Raw genomic sequence first — 13,688 nt, 5'->3', positions numbered from 1 at the left:
TATGATTGGCTGGGAAGCCGTGCAGGCCCTGATTTGAAAATTTGAATTTCTCAGTCCTCACAGAGGATTGGCTGCCTGGGGACCTGGCAGAAATATATAGAAATACTATGATTAAGCATAAATACTACATTTAGTAGAAATACTATGTTTTAGCACAAATACTATAAAAAGCAGAAATACTATAATTTAGCAGAAATACTATATTAAGCACAAATCCTATAAAAAGCAGAAATAGGATGATTAAGCATAAACACTACATTTAGTAGAAATACTATGTTTGAGCAAAAATCCTATAAAAAGCAGAAATACTATATTAGGCACAAATCCCATAAAAAGCAGAAATAGTATGATTAAGCATAAATACTACATTTAGTAGAAATACTATGTTTTAGCACAAATAGTATAAAAAGCAGAAATATTGTAATTTAGCAGAAATACTATATTAGGCACAAATCTTATAAAATAGCAGAAATAGTATTATTTAGCACAATAGTAATAAGTTAAACAGAAAAATTGGAAAAGCAAAATGGACAGCTGAAAAAATGCTGAACATGCTGAGGGTCCCTCAAATATACTTGTTAAATGAAAAAATCAGCAAAAAAATGCACAGGGAGAGAGAAGTAAGTTTCTAGGTCAGCCTGGGAGCTGCTGAATTTGAATCCACCAATCAGAGAGCCTGTGTACTTTTTCCCGCCAAAACATGTGCCTCTTTTTACACACGCAGCACAGAGAGGCACAGGATTATTGCAGCCTATTTCTCATAGTGAGGACTCCCCTCAAACAAATGACCATAATTTCCAAACCGTAGGGGCTAGAGCGGTCATTCTTACACCGTTTTGTTCAGAAGAGATGGGGGAATCTTCCAGTGTTTACAATTTATCATTAAAATATGAATTTTTAGAGATATATGACATGGATGACTTGTTGACTTAGAAGCCACGAATTCCCCAATATGCAAATATGAATGCCTGAGACCACATATATGATTGGCTGGCTGGGAAGCCGTGCAGGCCCTGATTTGTGGATTTGAATTCCTCAGCCCTCAGATATGATTGGCTGGCTTAGAAGCCATGAAGGCCCCAATATGCAAATTTGAATGCCTCAGGACACATATATGATTGGCTGGGAAGCCGTGCAGGCCCTGATTTGAAAATTTGAATTTCTCAGTCCTCACAGAGGATTGGCTGCCTGGGGACCTGGCAGAAATATATAGAAATACTATGATTAAGCATAAATACTACATTTAGTAGAAATACTATGTTTTAGCACAAATACTATAAAAAGCAGAAATACTATAATTTAGCAGAAATACTATATTAAGCACAAATCCTATAAAAAGCAGAAATAGGATGATTAAGCATAAACACTACATTTAGTAGAAATACTATGTTTGAGCAAAAATCCTATAAAAAGCAGAAATACTATATTAGGCACAAATCCCATAAAAAGCAGAAATAGTATGATTAAGCATAAATACTACATTTAGTAGAAATACTATGTTTTAGCACAAATAGTATAAAAAGCAGAAATATTGTAATTTAGCAGAAATACTATATTAGGCACAAATCTTATAAAATAGCAGAAATAGTATTATTTAGCACAATAGTAATAAGTTAAACAGAAAAATTGGAAAAGCAAAATGGACAGCTGAAAAAATGCTGAACATGCTGAGGGTCCCTCAAATATACTTGTTAAATGAAAAAATCAGCAAAAAAATGCACAGGGAGAGAGAAGTAAGTTTCTAGGTCAGCCTGGGAGCTGCTGAATTTGAATCCACCAATCAGAGAGCCTGTGTACTTTTTCCCGCCAAAACATGTGCCTCTTTTTACACACGCAGCACAGAGAGGCACAGGATTATTGCAGCCTATTTCTCATAGTGAGGACTCCCCTCAAACAAATGACCATAATTTCCAAACCGTAGGGGCTAGAGCGGTCATTCTTACACCGTTTTGTTCAGAAGAGATGGGGGAATCTTCCAGTGTTTACAATTTATCATTAAAATATGAATTATTAAAGATATTTGACTTGTAATGCACCATAACTGAGTAGAGCGAAGCAAAAACTGCCTTGACTTGCCCTCAAACAACGGTTTCTAACTCGAAATCTATTTGGAGTATCGATATCATTCTTTCACCGTAAGAGACAGCAGGCTTTGGTGAACAATCATGGAAATTTTCAGGTCTCTGTGGAAATCCAACAAAAAGTTATGACGAGAGAAAAAAGTGGTTCATTTCCACAGTTTGAAATCTGAAGAAATCTGAGCGAAGGACGAATTTCCTACCCTCAAACAAGTCCAACTCATTTCAGAACGGTAATAGGTGAGAAAGAAATTCTTGAATTGTGAGCGTCAGGGGTGTCTGAAGATATTCGGGGACAAGCCTCATGTCTTAACTTTGCTTCGTTAAGGAGATATGACGATTCGAATATGCCTCTCATTACAGAAATCCAGCGGTGATTTTGAACAAGCTCTCCATTCACTTTATATGGAGAGTTTTCTGACCTTGTGTTAGTCTGAGGAGATTTGCAAAAATTCTATAAATCCCACAACAATGATGGTGACATTTTCTGAAAGCCAGCAAAAATACCTACGTTTTGATGTATAATTTGTGGAAGTTGAGTGAAAATTGAGCAAGTAGCAGGAAGTTGTTCGGACATGAAGTGAAAATTGCAAAACCTTCAGTGGCACACTGGAAGCCAAGAGCATAGCAACCATAACAACACATGTATTTTGTGAAAAATCACAATTTTGCAACTCAAAACTTTAAGAGGCATAAAAGTAAAACAGTAAAAGATTTGAAAAAGCTGAATCATACCTGAATAGCCAAATAATTTGTGAACATTTTAAAATTTGAATGGTTGTTCTAGGTGAAAATATGAGGAAGTAGTTAAGTTTCAAAAACAGGCAAAATTTAGCAGAATTGCAGAAGTTTCCCATTCATTTCAATGGGACAAATTAAAGGAAAAAAGCTTAATATTTTAAAAAGTATAATAGTTAAAAATAGCAAAAATCGTAGCAGGAATTAGCAAAAATAGCTGAATAGTTTAAAGTTTGAACGGTGAAAATAGCACAAAAATTGTGGAAGTAGTTAAACGGCGAAAAGTGTACGGAAGCAACTAGAATAAAGTATAAAGAATAAAGAGAAACAGGAACTCAATAGTGTGGATGCTTAAAGCATCCACACAATAAAGAATAAAGAGAAACAGGAACTCAATAGTGTGGATGCTTCCCAGCCAACATGTATATATGGGCCCCACCTGGTTTTTGCTCGGGCTGGATGGGTACCATGTGGGCATGGGCTCAAACTGGGCTTTTTGTATGGGGCCTACTTGGGTTCTTCACATTAAACCCATATGGGCCATCCCAAGTGAGCACTTTTAGTAGGTCCTAGCTGGGTCAAACATGGGAAACACTTAACTTGGTCCAAAATGGGAAACACATGTAGGACCCACTTGGGTTTTCCACCTGGGATAGACATGGGCAAACACAGTCATTTAAGGATAGGCTGTTGTTGTGTGCCCCAGGTGGGGCAAAGTTAGGTAATCAATATATTTTTTTAGCACTGATGACATAGGTGGGGCCCACCTGGTCAAACTATATGGGTCGCACATGGGCAAATGCAAGTCAGACCCTGAAACATGTCTATGTGGGCCCCAGGTGGGGCAAAGTTAGGTAATCAATATATTTTTTTAGCACTGATGACATAGGTGGGGCCCACCTGGTCAAACTATATGGGTCACACATGGGCAAATGCAAGTCAGACCCTGAAAACATGTCTATGTAGGCCCCATATGGGTTATGTTAAGTTAATATGGGCATATATTTTATGTGGGCTCAAGATTGTTTAGTATATATGGGACCCACTTGGGTTTCTCACATGAAAGCCATATGGGCAAAACCAAGTGGGAACATATAGTAGGTCCTGGCTGGGTCAAACATGGGAAACACTTCACTTGTTTCAAAATGGGAAACACACGTAGGACCCACTTGGGTTTTTCACCTGGGTTAGACATGGGCAAACACAGTCATTTAAAGAAAAGCGTTTGCTGTGTGCCCCAGGTGGGGCAAAGTTAGGTAATCAGTATATATTTTTTAGTACTGATGACACAGGTGGGGCCTACCTGGCCAAACTATATGGGTCACACATGGGCAAATGCAAGTCAGACCCTGAAAACATGTCTATGTGGGCCCCATATGGGTTATGTTAAGTTAATATGGGCATATATTTTATGTGGGCTCAAGATTGTTTAGTATATATGGGACCCACTTAGGTTTCTCACATTAAAGCCATATGGGCAAAACCGAGTGGAAACATATAGTAGGTCCTGGCTGGGTCAAACATGGGAAACACTTCACTTGTTTCAAAATGGGAAACACACGTAGGACCCACTTGGGTTTTTCACCTGGGTTAGACATGGGCAAACACAGTCATTTAAAGAAAAGCGTTTGCTGTGTGCCCCAGGTGGGGCAAAGTTAGGTAATCAGTATATATTTTTTAGTACTGATGACACAGGTGGGGCCTACCTGGCCAAACTATATGGGTCACACATGGGCAAATGCAAGTCAGACCCTGAAAACATGTCTATGTGGGCCCCAAATGGGTTGTGTTAAATTAATATGGGCATATATTTTACATGGGCTCAAGATTGTTTAGTATATATGGGACCCACTTGCGTTTCTAACATCAAATCCATATGGGTGGGCATCCAATGTAGGTCCTAGTTGGGTTAGTGATGGTAAATGTGTACATTGGTTCAAAATGGTAGCACATGCTTATGTGAGGATTCTTCTTCTGTGAAGAGCCTGAGAAAGTGTTATTTGAATAAAGGAGGATTTATTCCAAACAAGCCCATCACAGATTGCGCACAACCCAGGGAGTTCTGAAAGTCAAATTGTAAAAATAATCTCAAAAGAAAGTATGAACATAACTCTCTTTTATAACCTGCAGACGGCACCCATGTGGTACCATTCTCTAAGAAATCACCCTAACTTTAACATATTTGGCACAACCTCAGTCTATCACTTTTGCTACCCTTACGTACAGTCAGATGTTCTTGACCCTTCATTTTTGACCCTCTCAGTATTTAGCCTTGGCTAGCAAATGTACTCAAAGTCCACATTGAGACCTCAAGATGTTATGTGTTATCAGACACTACAACCCAGCTGTCAAGTGAGACTATAGGAACTTTGGTGTTTTTGAACATTCAATGTTACTCAAAACACTCTGCACACTATTCCAAATAACTGGTTTGAAACTGGTTACTTTTTAATTTTAGATTTCATTTTATGTACTTAATGTGAACTCTGCATGGTAGGCTGCATGGTGAGGCTCAGATAAGATAAAATAAGGACTTCATGATTCTTCTTAGGTAAATTCACTTGTCACAGCAGCAATAATAAGTGATTAAAACGGACACAAGAGTAGAAAAAAAGAAAAGCAAAAAATACGAATAAAAAACCTAAGATAAAAGTGAATTACACAGACAAAATCCAGATTTGGCATTTGCAAATTAAGGATTACTGGTTGTTCAAACAATTAAGACTATTTACTTGAGCAAACATGCAGTTGAGGATTTTTAGTAGATCAGACACACTCTACTGTATTAGAGAAAAGACAGTTAGTTACATGGAAGATGGAAGTTTTGGTTAATCAGATCCAGTAAAGCTCCTGAAGTATATTACCGATCTGTTAAAATGTTACTCTTCAAACTTGTGCCCTCAAATTATATAACCAGAAATAATTTATATTTTCTTTGAACTAGTGGAAAGGAGAGGGAATGGGGTCTTTCAAGCAGTCACACTTCAACTGTGAAACTCCCTTGTCCTTATGGTGTATTGACACTATTGAAACTTTTCAAAACCAGTCTAATGTTAGAAGAGCTTTTAGGTAAACTGTTATTCTTCTTCTTATCATTATTATATTTTTATTAATTATATTTTTATTATGATGTTGATTTGGGTGACACTTTTTGATAAATATTATATATTACTTTTTAAAACATATTAACCATCCCTATGCTTAAAAAACTTTTAAAAATAAAATTGTTCTTTTAAACTTGTGCATTGTTTGACTTTTAAAATTTTTGTATCAGGTGTAAAACGACTTTTTAAATAAAGTTGTTTTTAATGTGAGCAGCTCCTATTGGCTCGTTTAAAAAGAGGGAGGAGCAGATTGCACCGCCTAGCGTCTAGTCTTCGCGGTCTTTCGTCTGTTGCGCCTTTTCTCTCCCTGGTGTTTAAGAACGTGGAGGACAAAAGGATACCAAAGAATCGAAAACTATGACAAAGGTAAATACTTAAAGTTTGATACGTTTTCATCAATGGTTATTTTAGTAACTTTCTATAGTCGTCCTAAACGGTATAAGGGGGAGAAGCATAACATCTTTAGCTAGCAGGTAGAACTGGGTTAATTTGCTGCATTGTCTTTGGCAAACATAATTTAAAGTTAATTAAAAAACTCTTACTGCCTATATTCTACTCAATAAAGTTCATCTTATCTTATTCTGTTTTCATTGCACCATTCTCTATACAGTTTTTGAATTTACACACTATAACGTACACGGCAGTTTTTTTCTGTGCTTCTGCAACTGTTTCTTGGGTTTTCCTATAAGGTTTTTGTAATTAATTTAAAAAATTTATATTATTTTTTTGGCTTTAGTGGATTCCTGCTCAGCTAACTCGGCCATTATGCACTACCCAGTAAACAAAATGGCTGAACAGTATCTTAAATGTCTGAACATGAGCTAGTCATACCATGTTACGTAATATTCATGTGCAGTGTAGCAAGGTGATTGTTTAAATTACAGGAGTAGATGCCTGCAGCTGAAACGGTTTTCTGATCTGAATACGGTAATGTTACCAGATATGCATTGTACTATGGGAAAACGGTGGTGGATCAGTGTGTAAAAAGCCCCCAAAAGAAACACACAGCGTCTTTAGCTCAAACACTGTCTGATCACTCTCTTAGATACTGTGCTGTTCCATCTAGTTATTGGTTACTGAGAAATGTTAGGTCATTAATTAATTAAGAGAGTGCAGCTGTTCAGATCAGATGGTGAAGTAGGAAAATGCAGAACATGTTATTATAGCTGAATGCTGTGTAAAATACTAGTAATAAATCTAACTCCCATTTATGGCTTTTACTACTGTGGGGCTAAATAAAAAATTACAGACATAATGAAATCTGCTACAATTACAAAGCTTAAGTTTAAAACAATTATTATATATTAAGCATTTTTTTGCTCTTTTTTTTTTTTTAATTCTTTTTGCTAATAATGGACTCAATTTTATTATCAACTTCAAAGACCTATTAAACTTTTAAACCATTAAATCCAGGAAATTAGATGCCCGTAAATGTACGAGACCCTCTTTATGTCTAGTATCCCCAAATATTTAATAATCCTTTCTAAAAGTACACAAATTTTGTTCTTTTCAATTAAATATTGCATGTTCAATGTATTCTTGAGCAGGTAAAAATTCCACTAAATTAGTTTTTGCATATTTTTAAGTATAATCAAATTTTTATAGTTTGCGAGTACTTTTAATTTGGAGATTTTGCCACTTGATTTGAAGTTTGGATAGTGCTTTATAGTAATTTGTAAATGTTTTGAACTCATCTGGCTTCTTAATAATTTAATAAAAAATTAACAAGCCATGTAATAATTTGAAAACCACTAGGGACCACTTATAAAAAAGTAATTCCTTTTTTACTTAAAGGAATTTAGGATTTATGTCTGTCAAGTCATTTTTTCTGGCATAAGTCACCATTTTGATATATCTTCCTGTGACTTTAAAGTCTGTCAGCTAGTTAGATACATTTTTGCACTGCTAGTGTTTGCTGCTTGAATTAGTCAGTTTATCATATAAACACATGCAGTGCCTTTCAAACTTTTAATTACACTGTTCATTTTGTGCATTAGTAAGAGAATCTTTTATATTGAATTATCCTGGGAAAAAACAAAAATGTTTGTATTTTCTCATGCACTTTCTTTCATTTCCTTATCACGTTTAGATTCTTCAAGATCACAAGCACCATCTTTGACATGTAAGTAACTTTCATATTATTTGTATTACTTATTATTATTATTATTATTATTTTTGAAAAGTGATGGTCTTTGGGGCATCCTTTTTTTTTTATTGGTATTAAGTATATATATTTATTTAGGCACAGGAGGCAATGATCTATTTTAAAATTTAACATTTATTTAATTTTCATCTTTTATGCTAACAATAATGCCAACAGTGTTCTCTTCACTTGACCCACAACTCTGACAGTTTTGGTCCTCTGCTCTCCTCACAATTGGCTGATTTCCATCTGAGCTGCTACTGTCAACTGCATTAAACTGATTTTACATTGCCTTGTTATTCTAATCTTTATCTGCGTTTTGGACTCCAAACATTCACACCTGCTGTTAGTAACCAGAGCTCACAAGAGTGTAAGGCGTGTAGTTCAATAAAGTGATCGATGTGTTCACTAGCTGATTTCAATAAACCGGTAACTTATCAAATCCATATTTTATAGGAAGTACATTACTGATAAAAGTGGTACCGTAATAAACACGGTAACCAATAAAAATTTAAATTTCCTGTTATAAAAAAAAATACTGCAGTGAGCTCGGTTTTCTAACACCAGGTGTGAACATCTACAGTCTTTAAGCGCTGGTAAAGATTTAAAAATAAAAGCATTCAATAACATAACATTAAACAGTAAATTAGTTTGATGGTGTTGACTGCAGCAGCTCAATGTTAATCAGCTGATGGTGATGGAAGCAGATGAGCGTTTTTCATCATGGTTGTTAGTGATGTGTTGGTCAAAACGAAACGGCTCTTTGAAGTGAACGACACAAGCGTGTTTTTTCTCTCTCTCTCACCCTCTCTCTCGCACTTTTTTTCCGCTTCACTCTGCACGCGAGCCTTGTGCTTTGCGCTGGGAAGAGGGGGGAGGGGCGGTTGTTACACACGCAGTAGCACAGTAACAGAGCAGGAGGGAGAGAGAGAGAAAGAGAGCCAGGGACAACAACGTCACATTAGAAAGGTATAGTAATCATCCACAACTATTTTCAATTGCGGATGATAAAGGATTCAGAAAGTTTATTCATGCAAGCCCATATGACAGAGAATGTGCATCTTCTGTTTGTTTTCATATTATAATTTATATTTAATTGTGTTGTGGTTTGCAGTGTTTTGTGTTGTTTCACTTTAAATTTGTTTAAAAGGAAAAAGCTGAAAATTTAAATAGTTAAAAGTTGAAATGTAAATAGTTGTTTTTTTTGTATTATATGATTTATTTATTACATTTTATGTGGAGAGAATAAATAAAAGTATATTTACGGTGGCTGCTAGAGACAAAGCACGTACAAACCCCAAAACACGTAAAAACTCCATAGCACGTACAAACTCCAAAGCACGTACAAAACACAACAGAAGTGCTCCAGGATGCTAGGCACAGTGTTGAGATTTTGTTACCTAGTGGCTACACAAGCCAGGAAGTACCAACGACCGGATTTGGTGTGTGGTAGTAACAGGTAAATGAACAGCTTTTGGAATTTTTTATGAATATATATGAGTGCTTGTGTATAAATACACAAAAAATACACATATGATTTCAATTGTGTAAATTAAGTGATCTAGATAGCTCTGTTTTGGAAGTTCAGTTGACGCTAGAAATGGGTTTTGGAGTTTGTACATGCTTTGTCTCTAGGGGCCACCATATATATTTATATATAAACATATATAAATAAAACCACGTTTCTTTTTTTACATTAGTAATTCCTTTTGTTCATAATTTTATATTGTTGTTAATAATAAATTAATTAAAGCAACAAAACAACCTGAAGAGCCGGTTGGGAGCCGAAAGAGCCGGCTTTCTAAAAAGAGACGAAAATCCCATCACTAGTTGTGTAATATGCTGGTATTGATATGATCAAAAATGAACTGAGTTGTTTCGTATTCTATAGAAATTGTACATCTAATTAATAACAAGGCTTTCTGCTGATGTTATTAATTAAAAATTTATTGTTTTATTTTTAAGCAACAACTTTTTAGCATGCAATCAGTCCATGCTGTACAGGACAGATTTGTAAACTGTGCATACAAAAATAGACTATTTTACAAAATTGCTCTTTCAACAAATGTAAATCACAGCAGATTTTTTTTGTTGTAGGTGCACTGTCACAACTAGAAATGTGGGGGGAAGTCCTCAAAGTTGAAGGCAGAACAGGAAAATACATGGAAATAACAATTTTCCTTTAAATGGTAAATGGCCTGCATTTTTATAGCGCTTTTCTAGTCCCTAAGGACCCCAAAGCGCTTCACACTACATTCAGTCATTCACCCATTCACACACACAATCACACACTGGCGATGGCAAGCTACATTGTAGCCACAGCTGCCCTGGGGCGCACTGACAGAGCACATCAGTAAAGGTCGATCTGGATACTTGATAACTGTTGGTATAGGTATGACATGAATTTGAATCTCCATTATCACAGGTTTTAATTGGGAGGGAACATGCAGATATACAGGAGGACTATAAACAGCAATTCCTATTGCATACAACTGTTTTAGAAAATACCAACAACACTGTTAATTTATCACTTGCTGGTCTATAGACTTTACAGTGTGGATGGATGGAAAATCCATCTGGCTCCACTCTGGCTGAATTGGTGCTACAAACAACTCTGCGCTCGGCTTTCCTGGCTGTGTATTGACCCTATTTTTCTTCCTTTCAGCTGATTGGTCAATTTCATGTCAATCACCAATTAAACAATCCCAATCAGAGAACATCTCCAGAAGTTGATTCTGTTCATCTGGACGTAGCATTTTCAGTGGGAGAAAATGCTGCAAGCGCTACGTCCAGATGAACAGAATCAACTTTTGGAGATTTACTTACCTGGATGATTGAGCATGCATCAAGACAATCAGAGAACAGATAGGTTTGGCTGTTGGAGGGCTGCATTACGGAGCTTCAGGTCCTGGAAGAATAAATTCCCTTTTACATACCAGACCAGCATTTTTCTTCATTAGCACGAAGGAAAACAGTCTGTGCGTGTCAGAGTTCTGTGGTTTTTGTGTCACAGGGCTTATAATATGTGTAAAAATCTGGCCAGGGACCATCACATCACACTGCTATCGTATTTTTCTGTTGCTATCATGTTTCTTTTCTGAGATGTTGTTACTTTTATGACAGATGTAACGAGAAATCTTCCAGAAAGTTAAATTTTTTATTCTATTCAAATATTTGATTCTGATAACAGATAAAGATTTTTTTTTTTTACTTTTGTTCTGCTATTTCATAGTTTATACAAATTTTGGCCAAATCCTATTTATTTTAACCCTTTAGCCCCCAAAAAGTCGCCAGCGACAGGTTTTTCCAAACCTGTCTCGTCAAACCTGAGCTCTGCCAGGGGCCCAACACGCCTGGACTTTTAGAAGAAAAGAGATGTCCGAAAATAAACCACAGGGTCAAATACTTAATTTTGTTCAGTGTTTTAGAGTTATTAATTTGAATTGACTAATTTAAATATTTTATTCATGTACATTTTGATTGCCTTTAGTAAAAATGGCAAAATTTCAATTTCTTTTTTCTTTCTGTTATTAATCCTTGATTACATTCATATAGTATACAGTAGAGGAAAAAACCTACCAGACCTACCAGTTATCCTGCGTAACATTATTGGGGATAAAGGGTTAAGGAAGCGCAATTAATTTTTTTAGTTTAGCTTGTGTTTACTACCATTTTTTTTTATCACCACACAGTAAACATTAAGTAATATGTAAAGTGTCCATTTATCCTCCATTCCGGTCCATTATCTTAAGCTTAGGCTGCTGCCCCTCGACCCAATCCGGTACTAAGTAGAGAGGCCCAGACTTCGCTCTCTCCAGGCACTTGGCCCAGCTCTTCCGGGGGAATCCCGAGGCATTCCCAGGCCAGCCGAAAAACATAGTCCCTCCAGCATGTCCTGGGTGTTCTGGGTCTCTTCCTGGTGGGACGTGCCCAAAACACCTCACCAGGGAGGCATCCTAACCAGATGCCAGTATCTAATCTGTCCTTTTTGTATGTTCCCCTCAGGTTGCCATGGTAGCAGATACAGGGGAAACAAGTGTAGACGATGCCACAAGAAGGATGATGAAATTCCTCATATCACCTGAGCTGGCTGTGGAGTACAACATGCTTGGCCGACATGGGGAAAAAAAGTTCAGAGATTTGCGTCTTTTTAATGTTGTGTATGGTAAGTTAGTTTCACTTGAGACATTTGAACTTTAGAAAACTAAACTTTTTTAATAAAGTGTTTGAAAGTGTAACTGAGATTGGTTATCATGCAATTTGTATATATTTTTTGAGGCAATAAAGTGAAATAAACATTGTTCTTTGAAAATCATCACCAAATGAAGTAAGCTAAGATTAACTTTACTTTGGCTTGCCCGTTTTTCTTCTTCTTCATTTGCAGAGGCACTGAAGAATTATTTAACATCAAAAGTCAACTTGCAAGAAGCAGAGAAGGCTCTGTCCAAGTGGTTCAGTGGAGCTAAAGACAGAGGAGGACCGAGGGCTGCAAGGGTACAAAATAGACTTACGGCTCTGTAAAAAAACAAACCCTGCTGATTCAAGATAAGCTTTTGAGTTTTCCATCTGACTTTTTCCCCATGTTGCTACAGTTCCAAATATCTAAGGAATTTTGCTGTAGTTTGACATTTCTAGTTTTTAAACGTTTACGCACTTTGGAATACAGTTACGTAAAATCACAGTTGTTGGACAAAATAAATGTGAAAAATGTTGTTTTGTGTACCCTCGTGATTTTTGAAATGGTTTTATTTACAAACTAGATTTTGTTTGCGGTCAGCTTTAATATATTTGGTGTCTTTGTGTCACAGAACCCGTATTAGCCGTCTGAAAAATTGATTTTGTGACTGTTTTACTACATGGGGCCCACTCAGTGCCAGAACTTAGTCAATTCAAACTAGAAATAAGATGCAAATACAGAACCCACTGCTAATGCCATTCCAACTTTTTAGCTCATGTTTTCCTCATGTTGTACCCACTAAGAACTTGAAAAATGGGGCCTAGGTGGGTTTCAGTGTACTTTGCCCAGTTGGGGTCCATTTAGTTCCCAGATTTTACCTATATAACACCGAGATGGGCTTATAAAATGGGGCCATTATGGAACCCGTGGACAATCCCACTTAAAACCCACTTTTTAGCCTATGTGGTACTCACATGGTACCCACAAAACAACTTGAAAGGTGGGGCCTGGGTGGGTTTCTTTGTACTTTGCCCAGTTGGGGTCCATTTAGTTCCCAGATTATACCAATATAACACCGAGATGGGCTTATAAAATGGGGCCATTACGGAACCCGCGGACAATCCCACTTAAAACCCACTTTTTAGCCTATGTGGTACTCACATGGTACCCACAAAACAACTTGAAAGGTGGGGCCTGGGTGGGTTTCTTTGTACTTTGCCCAGTTGGGGTCCATTTAGTTCCCAGATTATACCAATATAACACCGAGATGGGCTTATAAAATGGGGCCATTACGGAACCCGCGGACAATCCCACTTAAAACCCACTTTTTAGCCTATGTGGTACTCACATGGTACCCACAAAACAACTTGAAAGGTGGGGCCCGGGTGGGTTTCTGTGTACTTTGCCTAGTTGGGGCCCATTTAGTTCCCAGATTTTACCAATATAAC

At 36.8% G+C, this 13,688-nt stretch overlaps 1 long non-coding RNA gene across 1 annotated transcript; it reads left to right on the top strand.

Moving 5' to 3' along the window:
- Positions 1-4,482: 4,482 nt before the first annotated feature.
- On the top strand, positions 4,483-13,127 carry LOC146620327 (uncharacterized). Its single transcript, XR_014906658.1, has 4 exons — positions 4,483-6,286; positions 8,010-8,042; positions 12,069-12,228; positions 12,448-13,127. It is a non-coding gene; the product is annotated as an uncharacterized LOC146620327 (long non-coding RNA).
- The last annotated feature ends 561 nt before the right edge of the window (positions 13,128-13,688 follow it).

The sequence above is a fragment of the Diplotaxodon limnothrissa genome, linkage group LG13, assembly GCF_057381915.1.
Source record: "Diplotaxodon limnothrissa isolate DT_005_m linkage group LG13, D_limnothrissa_male_GT1.1, whole genome shotgun sequence".
Taxonomy (NCBI): Eukaryota; Metazoa; Chordata; class Actinopteri; order Cichliformes; family Cichlidae; genus Diplotaxodon; species Diplotaxodon limnothrissa.
This window is presented reverse-complemented; position numbering and strand designations above follow the sequence as displayed.